The sequence below is a fragment of the Pyrus communis genome, chromosome 10 (genome assembly GCF_041283825.1).
Source record: "Pyrus communis isolate YQ-2024b chromosome 10, ASM4128382v1, whole genome shotgun sequence".
Taxonomy (NCBI): domain Eukaryota; kingdom Viridiplantae; phylum Streptophyta; class Magnoliopsida; order Rosales; family Rosaceae; genus Pyrus; species Pyrus communis.
In genome coordinates, this window is record NC_142574.1 from 13,970,590 (window position 1) to 13,995,904 (window position 25,315).

General features: G+C 37.4%; 1 long non-coding RNA gene across 1 annotated transcript; it reads right to left on the minus strand.

Moving 5' to 3' along the window:
* Window positions 1–3,392: 3,392 nt before the first annotated feature.
* LOC148693547 (uncharacterized) lies at window positions 3,393–4,397 on the minus strand. Its single transcript, XR_015952702.1, has 2 exons — window positions 4,188–4,397; window positions 3,393–3,642 (listed from the first exon to the last, which is right to left on the minus strand). It is a non-coding gene; the product is annotated as an uncharacterized LOC148693547 (long non-coding RNA).
* Window positions 4,398–25,315: the final 20,918 nt, after the last annotated feature.

Here is a 25,315-nt window from a genome sequence, read left to right on the forward strand (position 1 = left end):
CAAGACAAGGTACATGCGGTGTAGATGTGGTGTACATGACCCTCATGTCTTGTCCTAGCCTACTTAAGGTGTGCATTGCATTCAATATGTGTAAAATGGGCTTTTTCCTCATGTCAACTCATGAATTTCTCAATGTTTAATAAGAATATATTACAAAAGTAGTGGGTTTTAATTAATGTTTTGTGTGGGTACTTAATTCATCCAAAAAGGTTTGGGAAAATGTTAATTTTCCCAATTCCAGATTATATGTTTTCAGTATTCAAGATGCACCATGCAGTGTGAATATCATGACCATAGGAGATCATTCAATGTGCTTAGTATGTGCATAGTCTGTGTACATAATGACCATGCGTTGTGCATATAATGCGCATGCCGTGTATATGTTGGGCAATTATCATTAGTTTACTTCTACAATGGTATTTGGTGGTTTATTTTTGAATTATTACGTATTTTTGTCATGGGAAGTTGCACCGTTTGAATGACCCTTATTCTCCATTTATTTAAGCTATCTTGTGGGTCTGTGTTTCATTACAAAACCACAAGTTCAACTTACATCCTCCCAAAAAAAAAAAAAAAAAAAAAAAAAAAAAAAAAAAAAAAAAACCCGAAGTTGAAAATGATGAACAAAGGCTGCACCATCTCTTGCTCAATGCAATCTGTTTTTGACGACCTTCTTCTCAAAATTCTCATCATCGTTGCTTCCCACTCATTAAGGGACCTCTTTTCGGCGAAGATAGTTTTGAAAAAGTTCAAAGAAATAGCCGAAGGCCCTCGCATTTACAAACACATCAATATTATAGACTTTGAGACCGTTAACCCCCTTAAATCATGTGGTGCGTCTTAGAAAATCTCAAACTTCATCAATCTCTGCATCCAGTGTTGCAACCTCGAGGCCTTCTACATGGTGGAGATGCAATACTTCTTCCGAGACAACAGGAAGAAGCCAGAATTTAGTGGCTTAAATGTGCAATCTTTGAGGGCCATCAAGTAGCAACGTACATGTACGGTGCGATGTTGGTGTGTCATGGGTGGGATTTCAAGCACGAAGGGCTCAAACTTCTCTATTCTCTCAACCGTCACAACTCGGGATGGTTTAGTGTAATGGAATGCTGAGAGAGGTTTCAGCTGTGTTTGTTGGGTTTTTGGGTGCATAGGGAAATAAGGTTCCGAATCCTAAAACTTTACCACGACAACACTGCCACCAAACCTTGCAACAACTGTGGAAGTCCACAGGATCTGGTCACACTCTAAATGCATTGGGATGCATTTGACCATGAAAAATTCACTACTTGTAATGCTTGTAGACGACATTAGGAAGAGAATATATTTTGTGATATATTATGTGGTAGAGATAGGTACTAAGTTTGTTTTTTTTGTTCATTTAATTTTGTTGTAATCGCAGTGTTTAAATTCCAACACAACCTTTTGTTTTCCTTTATGTCTCTCATGTACTACTAAATTTGTAATTCTATTGACTTTGTGCTTATAAATTTTTCTTCGTACAAATACACAAATAACAAGCCTTAAAAACTAGGCATAATTACAAAAAACTAGCCAAATGTGTGATCATTACCATGTCATCGATCTACCTTGCTGCCACTTTTTCCCACTCATCAATGCTTGCATATCTTTTTATTATTTTCTTTGAATATTGTGCATGAATGATTGACATGCAAACAAAATTTACCTTCCATGCGCCAAACATGCACAGTATATGCACACGACATCTTCATGTCCCCTAAACGAATAAAAAAATCACAAATAATAGTCAATGACTGGTTCTATAGCTTTCGTGTGTGGTTGGGTTCTCGAGGGTTATTTGAATTAAGAGTGATGACAGTTGGCTATTGTGCATACACAAATAAGAATCTTAAAAAAATAGGCATAATTAGGAAATTGTGATAATTAATTATGAAATTGTGCATGAATGACTTTTGGGTTGCATGATAGGTGGTGTATTTATTCATGCTTGTCCAAGCATAAACCACCTCAGTTGCAGAACGATGAAGAAAGGCAAACTATGAAGAAAGGCAGAGTGATGAAGAAAGGCACAACGACCCCAACTTTTATACAATCTATTCTAAATGAACTTCTTTTGGGAATACTCACAAGGTTGGTTCCTACTCCTTACATTCCTTATATTCAGCAAAATTGTTGTACAAGAAGTTTAACCAACTCGTCCAACATGACCTACATCTTCGAACACATCAGCATTCGAAGATTTGAAAGGGTCGACCTGTTGACTTCACAGAGGAAACATGAAGAAGTGTACAAGTTCTTGGAATGGTGCACATAGTGGAACAATCCCGAGGCCTTGTACACACAAGGGATGCAATGGTACTTCCGATACAATAATTCTGAACTTGGAATTGATTATCTGAAGACGGTGATCTCTAAGGGTCATCAAGCATCAACGTACGTCTACGGTGCAATCTTGCTATGCAAGGGAGGATGAAAAAGAAAGAGGCCTCAGCCTTATGCATTCTTTGAACCATCAGAAATTTGGTAAGCGTAATGGAGTATAAAGAAAGAGCTCGGCGATTTTTTTGGTCAATTTAGGTGGACAGGGAAGTTAAAGGTAGAATAATAAAACTTCACGAGGACAATGTTGCCGTCAATGCGTGCAACGAATATGGAAGTGCACAAGGTCCTTTCACAATTCGACCCATTAGGATTATTGGTGCCATGACAAATTCAGTAGCTACAATTCATGTAGATGGCATCAGGAAATGAACATTTTTAGTGATATGTTAAATGGTTTTAATAGGGACTAGATTTGTTTCTTTTCTTTTAATTTTCTCCAAATTTAGTTGTCATGTACTTTTTGTTAGTAAATGGAAAAGGGAGAAGTTTTTGGTAACATTAACAATGTTTGCTTTCTTAAATGAAAAGATGCACAACACAAAAGAATGAACAAAGCATGCTTAAGTCTCCAAAACTTGATGTCGTAGGTTCAAATCGTATAGGGCATGATTTTGTGTCGTTGTTAATCGCATTATGTCAAAATTAGGCTACAATCATTGAGCACAAACCCAAATTTGACCTCTTTTAATGCGTAGAACATGATCAAGCCATGCAAATAATATGCACATAGCATGTACACACCATGGTCACTGGATGCTTACAATATGCACATTTGAAATGTACCAAAAAAAAAAAACTTTGAATTATCAGTAATCCTAGCAGCATTCCTTATTTGTAAACTAGTCATAGGAGCTACAAAAGAGACACAAGAAGTCGAAATGGATAGGAACACCCCATAAAAGAATCGAGTAACAAATTTACAAGCGATATAAGAAAATAAACAAATACATTCATTTGGATACATATTGTACCAAGTTTCTTCAGTTTGCCCTGCACAAAAACCTTCAACAGAGGCTAAAACATTCATATTGTCAACAATGTTTCCATAAAATTGTCAAAAATTGTCAACATAACCTACATAACAAATCTATCTTGTACAATAATAAATGTGATTCCTGAAGCTCAAAAGCCTTACAAAGGCCATCAATAAGAGTATTGAAATTTACAACAGTAGCCACTATAACCCAACCTTTCTTACTCATCTTTCTCAAGAAGTTGAAAGCATCGTTAACTTTGACAGCATAAGATAATCCATTAAATCCAAGAACATAACCCTCCCTTTGAAATGACATGAGACCGCATAAGAAAAAGTATAGAAAAATTTAGAAGATATACTTTAAAAACTATAATGTATATCCTTCAAAACTATTCTTAGATCAAGAGTTTTGAACATTTCTATAATCCAATGTGAATCTCAAGATTAAAGAACCTATATATATGCTGCAAAGAATCATCCCAATTATCCACCAATACTAAGATGTAATTTTGGAAAATGAGAATCATAACAAACCATATAAACAAGTTTCAATTCACACAACTCCACAAAAGGTACCAACACTATTCCCAACTCTAATGACCTAGAATTCAATTCCGCATACCAACTAAAATCAACTTTCCCCTAACAAAATCATTTCTTCAAAAGTGCAACAAACAACAAATCACAATAAACTCAAGCTCATTTCTACAAATTAAAGCATCAAATTTCATACAAAAATACAACAAATTGTAGAATTTAAGCTAAACATAAAAAGAAGATGAAGAAAAAAAGAGTCATAAAGATCCTAAGAAGCAAAAACCAAGGAAAAATGAAAGATGGGTTTTACCTATGCCGTTGTTTATGTTCCAGGTCGCCGGTGGAGTATGAGAAAGTGGGGGAGGCGAGAAAGGTTTCCTCATGAAGATAAAAGAGTCATAAAGATGCTGAGAAGCCAAAACCAGGGGAAAATGGAAGATAGATTTTACCTATGAGTTGTTCATGTACCAGGTCGTCCACAGAATACGAGAAAGTGGGGGAGGTGAGAGAGGTTCCTCTTTCTCACCTCTTTGTTTCTCTCTCTACAAAATTAGAAATGAGTGTTTCAATTTTTTGAGTGACCCATTTATATGGGAAGGCAATTATGTTATTTCAAGGTGTAAGAAAATCCTATTTCTGTCAAGTGGCTGTACATGGCGTGTGCATTCTCTTTGCATATTAAAAAAAAAAAAAAATCATATTTATGTCCCAAGATTAAGATAGTCCCATTTTGGGATTTTTTTTCCAAAATTATTTTGATGATTTTAAAGTTAAACTACTATAAAAACTTACTATAAAGTACAATAGCCAAAGTGTATATATTGTATATTAAATTTGCCAGATTTTTAACTTTAGCTGATCAAGTTTCATGGTTTGAATGAACCTCCAGATGTAATATCTGATATTCTTTTTTAGGATAGTCTTACTACTTAATTTGGTAGGAAACGCTCTTTTTCCCTTCCACTAGGTTGAAATTCCTGACAAGGTTTTTATCGAGATCCATTGTTAGCATCGTATCCCCTTTCTTTGTACGTGTTCTACCTGGTTAATGAATATCGTACTTATTCTCAAATTTGCATTATTGTATTATTATTCTAAATAAGTTTAAAAAATTGTTTTTTATTTATTTAATTTTATTATGAGATTCTTTGACATACCCCGACCCAGAATGTCCACTAGGACCCCAAATCGAGCTGTGCTGGCCGACACCTGGAAGGTGACGAAGCCATAAAGTGTGATAGTGTATAAAATGTGAATAAATTAAAACCTAAAAGTGCTTAAGTACACGAGTGCGCGATGAACAGGTCTGGACCCATGTCACGCGTGATACAGAGCATAGGTATAGTACAGTAAGGTAAGATAATGATTATACCATCATAAGAAGACATCTGTACTGAAAAATGCCACGAATCCTCGTCGATACGGAACTCTGTTGCTAGAACCTGGAGGGGTGCAAAAATAGAAAATGTGAGTGAGCGAAACAAAACTTTTCAAATCAATTTCAATTACCAAAAGTAGTAACCCCTCGTTGTAACACCTGTATAATTTCCCAGAAAATAACAGGCGTGACTATAACTCAAAACCATAACCAAAATAACAATCTCACAGCTATGCCGTGTCAAATATCTCAACAAGAATAAGTAACCCAGGTGAAATAAATCAATATGAAATGGTATGTCAGCCGGATCTACCTACTGTGGCATGTACGGCTGAACCAATAGCTCATCAACATGCTAGTCGGATTCACCTCACGTGACCTGTATGGTTGAATCAATAGCTTATCAACATGCTAGCCAATAGCTCATCAACATGCTAGCCAATAACTCAATATCATGCTAGCCAATAACTCATCAACATGCTAGCCAATAGCTCAATAACATGCTAGCTAATAGCTCAATAACATGCTAGTCAATAGCTCATCAACATGCTAGATAATAGCTCAATAACATGCTAGTCAATAGCTCATCAACATGTTAGCCAATAGCGTAATAACATGCTAGCCAATAACTCATCAACATGCTAGCCAATAGCTTAATACCATGCTAGCCAATAGCTCAATAAGTATACCTGCACACGAGTCAGAACCACCTAAAGTGGGCTGTACGACAAGACTGGGTGTAAATAAATACGCTCAAGTGCTACGATCATGTGAAGATTGTGCGAATAATTACGGGTCACCTACCAGTCAAAACCACCTATTGTGGTCTGTACAATGGGATTGTGCACCTGCCTTGGATCCAAGATGAGCGTATGGTGTGGGAGGTGAACATCATGTGAATGACTGTGCCCTGGCCATGGGTGAGAGCACTAACACCGGGGTACAGGTTTATGAGCTCTAATGCATCTAATATAACATGTATAACTCATGGACAACCTGTACGACAATGTTGGAGTTTCCTAAAACATAAATGTAGTCATGCCATAACTCCATCATTTCAACTAATTCCATAAACTCACCTGAACTTACCTGAGTGTCCTGCGTTCACCTTTGCACTTCAAAGCATTCACAATAATTATGTGCAAATAATATACATATGGATATGCCATGATGCAATCTAATACTGAACCATAACATAGTGTTTCCAAATATATATACAACATGGCGTGATATGCATAATCTATAACGCCCCACTTCCAAACTATTTATTTTCAGGAATAATTATCGTTGATAAGCCCAACTAGACACTAGTTTTATTAACTATCATTACTTATATTTCCTTACTTTAATTTCTTGATTATTCACACATTGATTTATGACCAACATTTAACCACCAAATCATAAGGCTAAATCTCACATTTTCCACCAATGTCCCTCACATTGCTCAATTCCCCAAACAAGGCTATTGTCTCAATTATTTAGTCTCATTTATTATATGGATGCATCTAACGTCTCATTAGACTACCTATGTACCCTAAACAAGGATCAAGCCATTCGTAGTTCAAACTAGTACTTCAAAGCATTCACAGTAATTATATGTAGGTAATATGCATAAATCAATTTAAAAATGTTTGTGGAATTATCAATCATATATATATATATATATATATATATATATGAAATACACGATAGAAAGGAAAAGACCCACTCACCTGAGGTCCGTGCTACGACTCCCTAGCATGCATATTGAGACATTACGAACCAATGTTGCCTAGAACAATTATCAATTCACGTCTTAGAGTTTTTACCGATAGAATACATAATTTACCAAAAAACACATCCCTACATAATTCACTCCGGAAGATCTGCATCACGGATTTCCGATCCCTTACTTCCAAAGATTCACATTATGTTCCTAGAACCACATCCTAATATTTCATTATGATCCAACGGTCGAATCTCCGCCAATTGCCAAAACCAAGTGGCGGTCAACACTTTATTTTATGAACTAACAATTCCAATTCAGGAAGATCCGAACGTCGGATTCCCAAATTGTAAGTTCCTATAGTCCAAAAATATTACGTAAATGTTGATGCGAGATTTATACGCACACAAATTAACCCTCTTTTTATCATTTTGTAGTATAAGTATAAGTAGGGATCGTTCTGGACCGGGGATTAGGAGGGATTGTTAATCACTTGGATTTGACTCAAAAACGTAAAAACACAATATAAAACACTATACTAGACTTAAAGAATGCAAAACTAAACTTTAAAACACTAAAACAAACCAAAAGACTCAAACATCACCCAAAACACTCAAAACTGCCTTAAAAACACTTTCTGGGCAGTTTTGAGCACTTTGGTGAATTTGGACGAATTTGGGAAATAAATTGATTCAAAACATTTAGAAACACAAACTAATACATTTTCTAACTAAATTGGACAATAAAGTAAAGGGGGAATGAGTTTTGGACGAAAATTGAAATAACGAAACAAGTTAATAAACTAGGCAGAATATAAAACGAATTTGATTTAATGAATGGAATGAAGGCTAGCTAAGGGGTTCATCTCCATACATGTTACACTTGCATAATAAAATGATTTCCAATTGCATTTCAATAAACCATGAATTCTCAACGCTCCAAGTTAATTAGGTCCGCTTAAATTAACTTTCAAATCTTCCTAACGTTATTGAATTGGATGATTGCATACGACAACCCAAAACATTCCCCACAAGTCCCCTACATGATTGCATAATAGAGATACAAGCAAGAATCATTACGCTCTATGAAAATTATAAGTGTTGACGAGGCATTCGTTACTATGGAATACGCATGAAACTTATGCCAAGAATTCGTTTAACGCGATTGTTTATAAGCAACCTCCACTACTTGTGAATATAAGTTCATAACGATTAGGTGAAACTCACTTATATTCTAGCGTCATATTCATGCATGAAAATTAAGCGCGCATTCTCAATAAACATACATAAATAAGTTATCAATCAAACGGTTAAACAAATTGAATCCACAACTTATGAAACGCAATTAGAAGTAATCAAATCAAAATGCAAGCATAAACATATATTTCGAATCCCCCCCTAGCCAAGGGGGGGTTTAGTTCCTCATAACTTTGAAATCAAAGAAACACCTAAACATTCCAACAACTCAAACTTGAATTGTATGAACGTTTAGGCACTCTTCTCTTCCATTCCTCATACGTACAAAACAAAGAGAATTGAATTTAACCATTGAAATCAAAGAAACACCTAAACATTCCAACAACTCAAACTTGAATTGTATGAACGTTTAGGCACTCTTCTCTTCCTCGTTGTTGTATCACAAGGTCTAAGGATTTGTGAGGAGTGATAGGCACGGCAATGGATTGTTTTTGTGGTGTTTGGATTAGTAGGGAAGTGGTGGATTTGCACGGCAAAGGGGGAGGGGTTTTGGTGAATTTCTGAATATGGAAGAATGTCCTAAAATGAATGCAATGGATGCTTATTTATAGGTGAAATGGGGGGAACATGACAGCTAGGAGGGAATGTGCCTGCATGTTTGAATGATTAAAGGATGCATGTGGGTTGGAAATGCATGTGCAATAAATATGTGGCTGCATGTGCAAGGGGACAATCTGAAAATGCATGTGAAAGCATGTGAAAGCTGGAATTGGGATGGGTAGCCACGGCAATGAGAGGTTTGTGCATGTGGAGTGCTTGATTGAATGAGCAAATGCATATGTTGGCTGATTAGAACTAGGGTGAATGGTGTGTTGGATGTGCATGTGAATTAAAGCTAGGTTGAATTAATTAAAGGGATTGCATGTGAGTTGGATATGTGGCTGAAATAAACAAAGAGTGAGGGGAATGATATGCACGGTTTTGGGAGAAAGGTGAATGAATGTGCATGGCAATGAGTGATTTCTGGGTGCATGTGGAATGAATGATTTCTTGGTGAGGGGATGCATGTGTTGATTAAAGGGGGAATGCAAACCCAACACACGGCAATGATGGTGGATGGGAGTGCATATGGATTAAAGGTTGGAATGACAATGAGTGCATGTGGAATGGCTGAAATGTTGAAAGAATAAAGGGTGCATGTGGGTTAATTAATTAAGTGTATGATATGATAAGTGAATGATATGATAAGTGAATGATAAGTATATGATATGATAAGTGTATGATATGATAAGTGGTGAATGATAAGTGGTGAATGATATGTGTATGATATGTGATTATGATAAGTGATAAGTGGTGATGATAAGTAATGATATGTGGGAGTGTGGCTGAAATGAAGGAGTGGAATGTTGGAATGTTATGCACGACTAAGGATATAAGAAAGGTTTAAATATCCTAAAACTAAAGGGAACAAGGTTCCAACACTTTGGTCTTCAATTAGGTCTTCAATTTCGTCCAACACTTTGGCTCCAAGCATAAGCTATCCATCCTTAGCCCAAAAGTGCTCCAAAAGTCTCCAAAATGCATCTTTTTGCTCCTTTAGCCCTTTGGACCTACAAACACACGAAAATAGCTTAAAGTACTAAAATAACTAAAGAAACATAACGTAAATGCACGAGAACAAGCCATTTAAGTCGCATGAATATGCTCCTATCAAATACCCCCACACTTATCTTTTGCTAGTCCTCGAGCAAAACAAAACAACAAAAGAACACGAAACTAGACAAAACGAATAAAACACCACCTACACCTTCCAACAATCGTCTCTCGGATTTCCAATGCACATGACAAGTTAAAAATCATTAGTCTCATAGATTTTAGTCATCTTCACACTTGAATACATTCTTAATCATAGTCACCACATACTATTTCACAATTAAGCATTTAAAACCATGTTTTGAATGTAGTAACATGCCTTAGAGAATTTGCTCAAATCCTTACAAGATATGCACTCGTTTTTCACACAGATTTTCTGACTACACACCCTACACTAGTTATATGTGAGAAGATTGATGTAAATATGAATTCTAACACTCACATATGTTATATCTAAGAGAGCATTTTCTGGATTTACGACAATGACATGAATATGATCTCATGAATGGAATGCTACTACTTAGAATGAGAACCAGTGATTCCATAAGCTCATATCAATTCCAAACTCCACATTATTGAACACATAACGATCAAGATAGAAGTCAAAGGTTGTAACGGGGCTTCGGGAGTTGGCTAACAATGAAAGGATAGGGAAAACAAACGTTCTTTAAGCAATAGTGAGCAAAGTATTGAATTAGGCACTTAGAATTCCCTTTAGAACGCAGAAGTCAACTTTGAACACCCAAGGGGAAGTCACACAAAACTTAGGGCCATATTCAAACTTTTTGGGCCCTTTCTTCAACAATCACACTTGTGAGTCCATTCTCACTTATTTTCACTCTTTTTCTTTCTTTTCTTCTTCTTTTTTCTTTCACAATTTTTTTTTTCTTTTTTTTTCCGTGCCTCCTTTAAGACTTAGGCACATACATACACACAAAAATCCCTTCCCCCACACTTGTTTTCTGCAATAATGTCACTCAAAAAGAATTCCTTCTAAGTCATGCTCCACTATACTCAAGAACAAGGGTATGGGAAAGTCCTACTCTAAGCTAGGTAAGGGGTGATGTGGTTAACAAAGAAAATAGGCTAAACGAGGCTCAACAGGGTTAAAACTAATATATACGAAATATGGGAAGTAAGGCTATTTGGCTATGGTGGCAACTACACAACTTCATCTTGATATATGTTATGCAATTCAATGTCATGCTTTGAATGAAACGGATATAAGTTCTAGCATTTAGTTCTATCATGATACAATTGCATTCTAAGTAGCAACCAAGCAAGGAATAATGAGATCATGCAACAACTTTAGAAAACAAAGAATCACAGAAAATAACTCTCCAAAGAAGGTAATGGCTCGAGTCTCATAGGGGTGTAGCGTTTGTTTGAGTTCCTTCCTTCAAGCATGTTACAAAAACGAATTTTTCTTTTATGATTGCATGTGAAGTCATACATTATAACCATAACCAATTATATACCAAGAGTAAATCAAACTTTTCTCTATGTTTATAACTCTTTTTAACCGTCATGCAATTACAAACCAAATCCTTATCATTGTGTTGGAAGGTACCCTAAGACACAAACACACAAAAACGACTCAAAACACTCTTTTTAGGCTTTTTAAAACATGTTTTTCAAATTTTTATGTGATTTTCGGAGTTATAAAAACAAAACATACTAAAACACTCTAAAACAACTTAAAAACACCTTAAAACAGCAAGGAACAACATTTGAAGTTATGGGTGATAAAATCCCACGAATTTGCATCAAATATACTTAGTTACCCCCCCACACTTAAATCAAACATTGTCCTCAATGTTTTAAGCATAGATTCACACAAAACATAAGTAAACACACAAAAAGCACTTAAACATACTAAACATGGCAGAATGTAATTAACAAAGAGAAGAGTTTAGGGACGCAAATCTGGTTATGGAGTGTAAATTCCCTCTTCTCCTTGGTGATTGCATTGAGGCTTTGATCTTTGTGATTCCACAGGCTTACTCTTGAACTAGTTTCCCCCCATCGTTGATTTTCCTTTGTGCTACTCTTGAACTAGGCAGCAGGATTCTTTTGGTCTCCCCCGAAGGTCTGAGCTTACTCCTTTGGTCTGTTTCTTTGTTCAATCTTTCCAATTCGTATTGAAAAGGGTTGGAGGATAACTCAGCCTAAGTTTGTCTCCACATGCTTCAATGTATCATTTTCACTTGCCTTACTCGCTCTCCTTTGCAGAAGTGGTCCCTTCTCTGGAAGTGTATCAACCGTTGAAGATAACTACTCGAGAGCAACGCTAGGTAAGCAATCAGGAATAGATTCCAGGCAGTTGGCTCCAGAACAGAAGACTGACTCCAAGTGCCGGCTGATTGCTTCTTTCACTTTGCCATGCGAGTAAGAACAAGGACAAAGAAAAGGACAGGGAAAGAGCATGATATGAGATACTTTTGCTTTTGACCTTGATGATATGAGATACCTTTGCTTTTGAAGAAGCGGTGAATGAATCAGCACAAGCTTCAATCTATCGTTTCCTCCTGGGTCATCTGTACTCCAGGCATCTGGTATCATCTTTGGGGAAGAAGAAAAAATTGAGTATTTCGAAAGGCTTTGCTGGGAGTGCGCCCTCAGAGGTGAGAGAGAGTTGGGCATTTTCTTCAGTTTTGCCTTGCCATAAAAGACGAAGGTCGACATATATAGAGATAATATCAAGTGGTGGTATTGTTCTTTTACCCTTGTCGACAAACGTTTTGATCCCGTAAATCCGGCTTTTTGAAATAGTGGCGCCTCTTCGATTTCTGAACGACGCCCCTTCGATTTCTGAACGACGCCCCTTCGCTTTCTGAACGACACGTAGTAGTGCGGATGCTGCTCCTTTTGACAAAGCTGCACGCGTTTTCTGAAAAGCAGAGAAAGCGTCGCCGAACTTTGCGCTTGTCGGCTAAAGATGTGTAGTTGCGATGATGGCCTCCACGTGTTTTCTAAAAAGAAGAAATCTTTTGACAAAGTTGAACACGTCTTCTGAAAAGCCGAGAAAGCGTCGCCTAACTTACGCCGGAAATTCCGGCTTTTTGAATCGGTGGACGCGTCGCCTTGGCTTTTTATAGAGGTATCAATCACCGCCAATATACACACTCTGAAGAATTCCCATTCTTGAAAATCTACTCCGGCCCTTTGAGAATTAACTCCATCCACCCTTTCTCTTTGAACACTTTTGAAAAATGGCAAACCCATCGAACCTTAGCTTAGAATTGAGTCTCAACAGTGATACGGGCGCGCCGCGTCAAGGTAACGTATGGCGCCCTTCTTTCTTATCTTCTAACGGTCTTCTTACAGGTGAAGACTCGGTGATGCAGGACGCCACAACAACTACAATAGTAGCTAGGAACCTCCTCACTCCAAAAGATAGTAGGCTGCTGTCAGGACGGTCCGATGAGTTGGCCGTTCAAGAGTCCCTCGCACTTAGTGTTCAGTGTGCGAATTCTGTGTCCAACATGGGCCAACGCCTGCTTGCCCACTCCCATCAGGTGGAATCATTGATGGCAGAGGTGGAAAGTCTTAAGCAGGAGATCCAGCAGCTTAAGTACGAGAATAGAAGTTTGCATGTGCTTGCAAATAACTATTCGTCGGGTATGAAAAGGAAGCTTGATGAGCTGCAAGAATCTGAGGGTCGAATTCAAAGTGACCGTCAAAGGCTTACGGCTTATCCAGAGGCACCTTTTTCCTGGGTCATCCAGCGCTTGGCCAAGTATTGAGGCCTGGAATGCTCTAGCTCCGATGCCTCCCGCTTCGATGCCTCCCGCTTCTATGCCTCCCACTTCTATGCCTTCCGCTTCTATGCCTTCCGCTCCGACGCCTCGTAGTGGGGGTTCACGTAAACATCCTTTGTGAAGGCTCCATCTTTCTCCATGTTTAGTATCTTTTTTTTTTTTTTTTTTTTCTTTTTTTCTAAATCAAATCAAACGGCATGGAATTTATCTTTGAATGGACGGTGATACTTGAAATGATCCGGTAATAGTTTAAATTCAAGATTGGATGCTTGAATCATTAACAACATATTAGTATAAAAGAAAGTTGAAATTCGAGGAGGCGGCTTACTTATGTGATCCAATAAGAACTCAAGAATAAACACCCCTTCGAAAGTTATGACTTGTCCCGTGTCATAAAATCCAACTTCTTTGGGAATTGTTGTCTCAAGTATATCTTCTTTGATGAATTCATGAAATTCCATACTTTGCACCTTTGGAAGTGCTTCCAAGATGCCTTTTTCACTTTTTTCTTCCTTGGAATTCATGAACCTGCAAGGAATAGGGATATTAGGTGGAATGGGGTTAGAACTAATTAAATTTGGAACAACCTTACTTGAATTAGATGGCGTAGAAGCAATAGGTGCCTCCGGCAAAGATGTTTCCACCCTTGCCGTGGGTTGGGTGTATTCCTCTTCCTTTTGATTTGATTTTGATGGTTGAGGGTCCGTTCCCACCTCCTTGTCACTTCTCAACATGATTTCCTTGGCAGTTTCAAATTCTCCCTTCGGATTTGCAATGGTTGAACTAGGGAGTTCGCCTTGGTCTCGAAACTGTCCTACGAACTCCGCGATCTGCCCAATTTGCTTTTCCAAGTGGTCCAACCTTTGTGGTGGCTGCATAGGCGTTGAATAGAACTCCTCATATGGCTGCCAATATCCTTCTTGTTGAGCCTCATTGTCTTGATTTTGTGAGCCCTGCACCAAACAAATTAATTCATTAAGCTTTTGATTATAATCTATTGACGAACTTGAGTTTGGTTGGGCATATTGAATATGAGGTTGTGGTGGCTGCCAATATCCTTCTTGTTGAACATGTTGAGGTTCCCACCACATAGAGTTTGAATGATCACTCCAATCCGAATTGTAAGTATTGGAAAACACGTTATTCCTTGATTGAAGATCAAATATATCAATGCGTTGCATTTGGTACCTTTCCATGAGCTGTGACAAAACAGAAGCATTATCAAGTGCCATGTTGTTCTTCTCTAGTACTTGAATTCAACAAACAAAACACAATTCAAAAACTAAAACTAAAATACATAATAGAAACGAACAATCCAAGAGATTAGCAAATTTGCTAATCCCCGGCAACGGTGCCAAAATTTGATGCGAGATTTATACGCACACAAATTAACCCTCTTTTTATCATTTTGTAGTATAAGTATAAGTAGGGATCGTTCTGGACCGGGGATTAGGAGGGATTGTTAATCACTTGGATTTGACTCAAAAACGTAAAAACACAATATAAAACACTATACTAGACTTAAAGAATGCAAAACTAAACTTTAAAACACTAAAACAAACCAAAAGACTCAAACATCACCCAAAACACTCAAAACTGCCTTAAAAACACTTTCTGGGCAGTTTTGAGCACTTTGGTGAATTTGGACGAATTTGGGAAATAAATTGATTCAAAACATTTAGAAACACAAACTAATACATTTTCTAACTAAATTGGACAATAAAGTAAAGGGGGAATGAGTTTTGGACGAAAATTGAAATAACGAAACAAGTTGATAAACTAGGCAGAATATAAAACGAATTTGATTTAATGAATGGAATGAAGGCTAGCTAAGGGGTTCATCTCCATACATGTTACACTTGCATAATAAAATGATTTCCAATTGCATTTCAATAAACCATGAATTCTCAACGCTCCAAGTTAATTAGGTCCGCTTAAATTAACTTTCAAATCTTCCTAACGTTATTGAATTGGATGATTGCATACGACAACCCAAAACATTCCCCACAAGTCCCCTACATGATTGCATAATAGAGATACAAACAAGAATCATTACGCTCTATGAAAATTATAAGTGTTGACGAGGCATTCGTTACTATGGAATACGCATGAAACTTATGCCAAGAATTCGTTTAACGCGATTGTTTATAAGCAACCTCCACTACTTGTGAATATAAGTTCATAACGATTAGGTGAAACTCACTTATATTCTAGCGTCATATTCATGCATGAAAATTAAGCGCGCATTCTCAATAAACATACATAAATAAGTTATCAATCAAACGGTTAAACAAATTGAATCCACAACTTATGAAACGCAATTAGAAGTAATCAAATCAAAATGCAAGCATAAACATATATTTCGAATCCCCCCCTAGCCAAGGGGGGGTTTAGTTCCTCATAACTTTGAAATCAAAGAAACACCTAAACATTCCAACAACTCAAACTTGAATTGTATGAACGTTTAGGCACTCTTCTCTTCCATTCCTCATACGTACAAAACAAAGAGAATTGAATTTAACCATTGAAATCAAAGAAACACCTAAACATTCCAACAACTCAAACTTGAATTGTATGAACGTTTAGGCACTCTTCTCTTCCTCGTTGTTGTATCACAAGGTCTAAGGATTTGTGAGGAGTGATAGGCACGGCAATGGATTGTTTTTGTGGTGTTTGGATTAGTAGGGAAGTGGTTGATTTGCACGGCAAAGGGGGAGGGGTTTTGGTGAATTTCTGAATATGGAAGAATGTCCTAAAATGAATGCAATGGATGCTTATTTATAGGTGAAATGGGGGGAACATGACAGCTAGGAGGGAATGTGCCTGCATGTTTGAATGATTAAAGGATGCATGTGGGTTGGAAATGCATGTGCAATGAATATGTGGCTGCATGTGCAAGGGGACAATCTGAAAATGCATGTGAAAGCTTGTGAAAGCTGGGATTGGGATGGGTAGCCACGGCAATGAGAGGTTTGTGCATGTGGAGTGCTTGATTGAATGAGTAAATGCATGTGTTGGCTGATTAGAACTAGGGTGAATGGTGTGTTGGATGTGCATGTGAATTAAAGCTAGGTTGAATTAATTAAAGGGATTGCATGTGAGTTGGATATGTGGCTGAAATAAACAAAGAGTGAGGGGAATGATATGCACGGTTTTGGGAGAAAGGTGAATGAATGTGCATGGCAATGAGTGATTTCTGGGTGCATGTGGAATGAATGATTTCTTGGTGAGGGGATGCATGTGTTGATTAAAGGGGGAATGCAAACCCAACACACGGCAATGATGGTGGATGGGAGTGCATGTGGATTAAAGGTTGGAATGACAATGAGTGCATGTGGAATGGCTGAAATGTTGAAAGAATAAAGGGTGCATGTGGGTTAATTAATTAAGTGTATGATATGATAAGTGAATGATAAGTATATGATATGATAAGTGTATGATATGATAAGTGGTGAATGATAAGTGGTGAATGATAAGTGGTGAATGACATGTGTATGATATGTGATTATGATAAGTGATAAGTGGTGATGATAAGTAATGATATGTGGGAGTGTGGCTGAAATGAAGGAGTGGAATGTTGGAATGTTACGCACGACTAAGGATATAGGAAAGGTTTAAATATCCTAAAACTAAAGGGAACAAGGTTCCAACACTTTGGTCTTCAATTAGGTCTTCAATTTCGTCCAACACTTTGGCTCCAAGCATAAGCTATCCATCCTTAGCCCAAAAGTGCTCCAAAAGTCTCCAAAATGCATATTTTTGCTCCTTTAGCCCTTTGGACCTACAAACACACGAAAATAGCTTAAAGTACTAAAATAACTAAAGAAACATAACGTAAATGCACGAGAACAAGCCATTTAAGTCGCATGAATATGCTCCTATCAAATACCCCCACACTTATCTTTTGCTAGTCCTCGAGCAAAACAAAACAACAAAAGAACACGAAACTAGACAAAACGAACAAAACACCACCTACACCTTCCAACAAATTTTATAAAATCGTAGAACTAGGGACAGATTGTCACATTCTTATTATCATTACTCAAATAAATTTTACTTGATCTGTTCTCCAAAATTTGAATCAACTAGCATAGTATTAGTATAGGAAAAAAGACAAACTTTCAATTTTAGAGTCAACGACCTAACTCAGTTTTTTACTCTCTTTCATGGAGTCATACTCATAATGTTTTATCCTCTTAAAAGTGGGATTAAAACATCATAAAACACATAAAAATTAAAAATGTCAAAGTAATTTAAAAGTACCAAACACATTAGTAAATTATAATAATTAATTTACAAGTGTGAATAAATACAAAAACACTCATGATCGCTGTGACAGCCCGTCCCGGGAATATTACAACGTACTGTGAAACGACGAAATTGCCCCTAGTTTGATTTCTTTACGTTTAATTGTTGTTGTGAGTTTGGTTGGCATGTTTGGAGCCACGCACACTTTCCCACACACCCCTAACCTTTCCTCCTGTTTCCCTGCATCTGTCCCGAGTCCCTTCTCCCATCCCATTCACCATATACGTACGGACACACACCCAAAACCCATTAAACTACCACAGATCGAGGAAACCAAGACCATATTCGAATTCGTGAGGCTTGTAGGAGTTCAACCGTACCATTTTCAGGTAAGAACATCATCGTTTTCACGTCGAATCCACAATGTCCGATTTCGAGTACTGTTCATGCACACGTGATTTCTCACGTTTTAGGGAATTTCAAGCTTGTAGGTAGCTTGGTGAGGTCCCTAGGAGGCTCGGGGTGGTTCGTTTGAAGGATTTGGACGTCGGGATCACTAGTTTCGAAGTTGGCCGGAGTTGGGTTGAATTTTCAGGTGAGATTTCATGGTTTTTAACCCTTGAAGGTAGTATAATTATGTTCCTCTAGTTCCAAGCTTCATTTTGGTACCAATTTTGTGAAATTTGGATGAAAAACGAAGAAGATATCAACGTTTGAAAAATTCCCGATTTTTCGGCGCCGGCGCCGGCGACGGCGCCAGAGGCTTGCCGGAGAAGATGACGGAATATTCCTGACGCCGTTGACGGAATCCTTTAGAATTGACGGAATATTCCCTACGGCGTCAGTTGACGTCGTCAGCGTGCCAGGCACGTGCCTGCGCGTGGCCGGCGCGTGCGGCGGTGGAAAATTTTTCTAAAAATTTGGGGATGTTCCTGAGGTTGAGTAGAGCACGTTGGTATATTCAATTGCCTCATTTGAGCATTGTATGAGAAGTTATTACGAAAGGTTGGTTATGTGCTTTAAAATTAATGTTTTTGTAGTTGTTTCGCATATAGGTGATACTTATCCCGAGGACGAGCGTGGTCACTTGAGGCAGGGGGGCTACGACCCTTCCACATACCAGTGAGTGGGCTTTTGGTTTTCCGTATATACCTATATACTTATCTTTTCCCAGAAATTGAATTGAATTGTTATTTGCCATATGCCATGCATTATATTATCGTTGTTTAAGCACCATTAGTCGCATTATTAGTTGCATACATGTACATATGCATATTGGGTGCTGTGGACGCACAGGTAAGGGCCAGGTAGGTGTTATTCATGTTTATATTCGGTAGTGATTGGAGATGCTTAGAGAGCTCATAACCTGCACCCCCGGTGTTAGTGCTCCCGCCCAGAGTAGGGCACAGTCCTTCACGTGATGTTCACCTCCCGCACCACACGCTCAGCTTGGATCAAAGTTAGGTGCACAGCCCTGTCGTACAGACCACTTTAGGTGGTTCCGACTCGTAGGTGACCCGCGATTATTCGCACAGCCTTCACGTGATCGTAGCACTAGAGCGTTTATATGTATTACACCCAGGCCTGTCGTACAGACCACTTTAGGTGGTTCTGACTCGTGGGCAGGTTTAGTTATTGAGATTGAGATTTGAGCTCTAAATGTAGTCGTACAGGTCACGTTAGGTGACTCTGGTTGCCAGACTATATGTTATTGATATGATTTATACCTGAGCACTTGCATTTCATTCTGTGGTTCCGACATGGCATATTATCGAGCATGATTCGTATATACATATATATGTTCATATGTTTATTTTCTGGGAAGTATACAGGTTTTACAGCGAGGGGTTAGAACTTATTTATTAAATGGTTTTCGAAAAGCTTTGTTTTTGCCCACTCACACTTTTGTTTTGCGCCCCTCCAGGTTCTAGTTGTCTAGCAGGTTCGGTGGTTTCCCAGAGGGCTTTTCCAGCATTTCTGACAGACGATCACCAGCGTAGGGTCACCTTCGGGTGTACTGTTGTCGCATCATTTAATAATTTGGACTGCTTTAGGCTTATTGCTCTGAACTTGTGTCTCACTTACGCTAGCACTTATTTCTATCACCTTGTGTATGCTAGTTTTTAGTATTCGTACTATTTGTATTACTATTTTATTAGCTTCCGCACTGTGCACATGGTTACGTCACCTCCGTGTGACGGCCAGCACTCCCTGATCTCAGTCGGGGCGTGTCAATCGCACCCTCTATGCTTTGAGATGGGTACATTGTCGTTTGAAGTTTTACAACCCTACAAACCCTTGTGAATAGTATTTTTAGAGGAGTTCAAAATAAATAAAAATTCATAATAATTAGTGTACAAGTGTTAAAAATATGAAAGAATATTTAAATGCTCGTGATTGCATTCTCCAAGTGTAGACAATGATTACATCATTGTCAGATTTTTAAAACCCTCCAAACCCTCATGAATAGTGTTTTTTATTTGAGTGCAAAATTAATAAAATTCAGAATAATTATTGTAGAAGTGTGAAAAATGTAAAAATAATATACAATCACTCATAATGACAAACTTTACAACTTTTATAAAGGGGTCAACTCTGAAATCTGACAGCAAAATCCACAAACCTTAGATTTATATTTAACCGTCGATTGTCGCTTACACTTTATTCTCTCACCGGATTTTGTTTTTCAGAATTTTTATTTTTAAAACGTAATCTTTTAGCGGATGTAGAAAAATGAACGGTTCGAATCATTGATATCACGTTCCGATATTTTTGGTTAACTGAAATATGAGTCGATGTTATATAGTTTCTAAAGACTTTATAAACCCTGAGAAATATTTTTACTAACGGTAAAACTTTGAATGTAATAGTAACGATCTGAACCGTTCATCTTCCTGCATCCTCTGAAAAATCATGTTTTCAGAAAAGAAAATTTGAAAAAAAAAAAATTTTGGTGAGAAGAATGGAGCGTAAATGTAAACAACAGTCAACGGCTAAATTTTGATCGATAGTTTATGTGATTGTAGTGGCAAACTACAAAGTTGAAATCTTCACGATAGTTGTAAAGCTTGTCATTACGAGCATTTATATTTTTTTATTATATTTTTCACACTTCTACATTAATTAATATTTATGTGATACTTAAAAGACAAATGTGTTTTTATGTTTTGAAGTAATACTTATGTGACAATGTGGTATGTATATACTAATTTAGTATTATGCTTTTCAATTGATTATTTATTGGTTTAAAATATATATTTGTTTAACTGGTAGTGGGTCAAGGCATATTACTGTTGAGTTCACGTGAGGTCATATTGCATATTAATATTAACGGGTCGAGTTCAAGTCGGGTCATATTACCCATTCATTTTAATGGGTGTTACACGACACGATCTATTCAAATTTTGGATATGACATGAAAACAACACGAATACGAAAAACACGGCACGAATGCCAGATCTACGTGGCCGGAAAAGCTTTATGTTATGGGATTAATGCTGCGTTAAAGGTGATATCAGAAACCGATCAGGAGGATTTTGCTCGAAAGTGAAAAAATTCAAGCATACATGCGTGTATATGATGAAAAACAATAAGTGGTCGGGTGAATTCAATCTACGATGAAGCAAATAAAGTAGTTCCTGAAGTAAATTTCCAGTTTTCAGGCAATGCTTCTCTCACAATAATTGATCATGCGATCAGCATGTGATTCATGTACACACCCTGTCATATACAAACGTCTTTCTAGAATCTATATGCGTGACTTGTACTGATGAGGTGTTGTATATATACATCCGTTCCGTCATATGCTAGCAATGACTTCTGCCCGAACCCTAAAGTGAAAAGCAACAAAATAAAATTGACATGTTTTGATTTTTTCATCTTGACGGTAGGAGCAATATTATTGCTTGTCCATGCAGTGATGATCTATCCCATTCGATCGAATGAATGTTTTCAAACGCAAAATCAATAGTGTTATAAAGTAGCCCATTACGAAGGCGTTGATAAAAAAATGTGGAAAACATATACGTGCATGGACGGTGGAAGTGGAAGTAGAAGTGGAGGGATATTGCTAGTTCACTACAACCTGTCAAACTACTTTGTTTTTACTTTTTCATCAATGTATATGTTTCTCTTATGATCGACCACATAATTGCACCACCCCCCGCGCCCCCCCCCCCCCCCCCCGGGTCTCTCTCTCTCTCTCTCCCCACTTTCACCACCTTTACTCTCACAAAACCTTTTAAAAATATATGGTGGGTTGAGATTAATTCTGGAAAGATCGACGGATCGAGTCAAAGGAGATCAGTTCATCTTTGCCAATTGGGAATGAATTGAAGGGGTTTTGGTCAGGGCTTCATGGGCTATCATTTGGGAGTTTGAAAGGTTTATACGTTCAGTGGATGACATGATCACACACTCTCGAGTACTTCCTGTTTTGAACACTAAAATTAACGGATCCACTACTTAGCACAAATCATTCTGGTCTTTATAAAGTTGGGTAGTTTGACTTTGAAAGTTTTGCACCTTTTTGTTACTTCTGTCATGGACTTGTAGTTGATTAAGTACGAAAATGATGATAATATATCATATATGTTTGCATTGTTACCCACGATTTAATTGTTAAATATGATGCTGACACATTAATTTATTTATTAGTAGTTAAACAAATCTGATTAAGTAAGAACCTATAGCTGAAGTGGTTGGAACATGATTTGAACCTGAGATCTTTGTTGTTTTTTTTTTTGGTCAATTGAAACCTTATGTTTAAACAAACATGATTCATTAGAAACTTGCAGAGAAATGATCGCATCGGCAAAAGAGTGTCCAATTAGAGTGGTGTTCATGAAAGTTCACAACACTATTTCTCGAGGTAACTATTTTTTTTTATTTATTATTATTATTATTATTTCAAAATGTGACTCAAAGTGGCATCTTTTGAAAGGATACAAGTAAGTTCACATGAAAGGTGTAGCAAAATCTATAACTAGTGTAGGCCAGAAAATGCTTTCTAAAATTCCACCAGAGTTTCTAGGTTCTAGCAACCTCGAGCCTTCTGTATAAGTCCTCAATTAAGTTGCTTTTCATGTGTGTAAATTGTTGTACAACTACAAGAAAGTGCTACGTTTCATTGTATCCTAGAGGCATATTAACGTATTACGTTCACTTTTGAAGACAAATAGCATCTTAGAAAAATCATTGTTGCCACCTGTCTCTGAAGCATAAATAACTCTTTCTTCATCCATACCCACAAACATTTTCAAACACCAACTAGTACTGTTAATCTCGCGTCTATTAGATGGAACCCCAAAACTAGTAATTACCGAATATATATTGTAAAATCTCTAATGGGCATTGATATACCATTTAACCCTGTTAAATATTGCCATAGGTAGGCAAATTTGCTCCTAGATAGCTGCTGGGCTCACATTCGCAGATGATTATAATGTTTTGTTTGTCCACTCATGGATAGACAACTCAAAATTCAGTGAAAAGGGTCTCATTTAAGCAGTACAGATTGTATAAGTGGAAGAAATTCATTTGTCATTTCCAGTTAAAGTCAATTTGATCTGTCTTGGGTTTGAACTCTTGTTTGTTTCTTCAACCAATAAAAGGATAAAATGTAGGGGCTCTGTGATGGCCATGAACGAAGAATACTTAATTAATTAATATACACATTTAGGTGTTTAAATTTGGTTAACTAATATGTTATTATGTAATATAGTTCTGATGATGTATAATATATTTGCCACATGAATTGACAGTAGAATTACTGTATGGTCACTATATATCTACCAAATTCTTGTTTGGTTGGGTTTGGCATTGTTCATCGGCTGGTTGCCACAATAACCACCGCGATTGTTTTTTCTTTTTTCACCTACACTAATGGCTGTTTGTTAATTCGAAATCAAAAGAAAAATAATTGAATTGAGAAGTGTGAGACCATGTTTTTCTGGACCCAAAACATGTGGCACCCTAGGTGGTAGAAAGACTAGAATGCCCACAACAAGTGATGTTTAGACGAAAAAGCTGAGATGCCTGATGCAGATCAGAACAAGTTACTTTTATAGGCATCTTAGTCAAGCTAGACTACCCTCTGTTGGATCGGACAAGCATTAGTCAAACAAAGTCAAAATACCAAGCTAAATCAGACATGATAAGCTTAAGCTCATTGAAGATATTACTTGTCTCCCAAGTGAGGAAACCCTAATTAAAGTCAAATTAGGATATATAGGCAACATAATCATAATTCGAGGAAGATTGGGTATCTTATCCTAGATTTCCTCCTAAATAGTCTCACAATTTGATGAAGATTACTTTCCTTATAAGAACTCTCAAGATCCCTAAAAGTACACTAGCCTGGGTATTTATGAGAGATTTCTATATCTCTCTCTCAGACCTATGGACGTCACATCTCTCTATCTTCGACTTCTCTCTCTAAGTCTTATATTCTTTACTACAAACATATTCTCTCTATGCCTAACAGACGCCCTTACGCCGCCGTCTACGCATAGACACGTTTATGGAGAAGTCATCTCCCAATGCCCTACCATAGGCTGTTCATCAAGGATGGTTTACTCCATTCTTCCTTACAACTACATCAGTGGTATGATTCTCCTTTCCTGAAGATATGTAGGCAATCCTTCCCGGATTCAACCACACCTCCCAATCAACCCTATTCTCCCTTCCTTGGAAATCATGGGCAAGTCCAACCGAGTTTCGCCTCTGTCCGCGGTTGTGCGCGAATTTGGTTCCAACAATTGGTGCTTCATTGAAAGTGAATTCACATTCCCCCGTCCAAATCACTCTATCGACATGCAAATCTACTACTTGGATAAAAAGTGATCAAACGAAGGAACTTTGGAGTAATTCCAATTGGAGTAGATTTATGAGTGTTTCAAGATAATTGTATCAAAATTCCATAATTTAATTCCAAGCTGTTTGACTATAGTGAAGAATAGAAGGTCCAGTATGCACCTTTCCTAGATTGACGTTTCTAGACGTTTTGGGTATTTTGAGGGTCAATATGGCATATATCGAGGAAAATTCCTTCTAAAGATATGTTGAGGATGTCTTAATCTTTAAAAATGAGCTTTCAGGACGAAAGAGGAGTTGATTTAATGGTAAAAATTCTATTCGAGAGCGACAACAAAAACAAGGACGACGGTCACAATTACTTCATGATTGACTAAAGAATCATGAGCCCCAATTCCCTATGGTGTGGAGAAGGTTTCTATCGCAAGGCTTGGATGTTCCCAGAAAAGCAGAAAAATTGAGGGTTTCTAATACCTTTATTTATTTTGTTCTGATATCTTATTATTTCGAAAAGTTTAATTACTTTACCATGAAACAGATAGCCCTACCTGACTATTTGTTATCGTTTTGCGAAAGGGGTATGTGTTGATTTGCACATCCCTTCTTCCTTTTAGATCCTGCAGCGTTGGACTAAATCAGTCCAACATTATTCTGGTGGAGCCAGTAATTTCGACGACGACACAA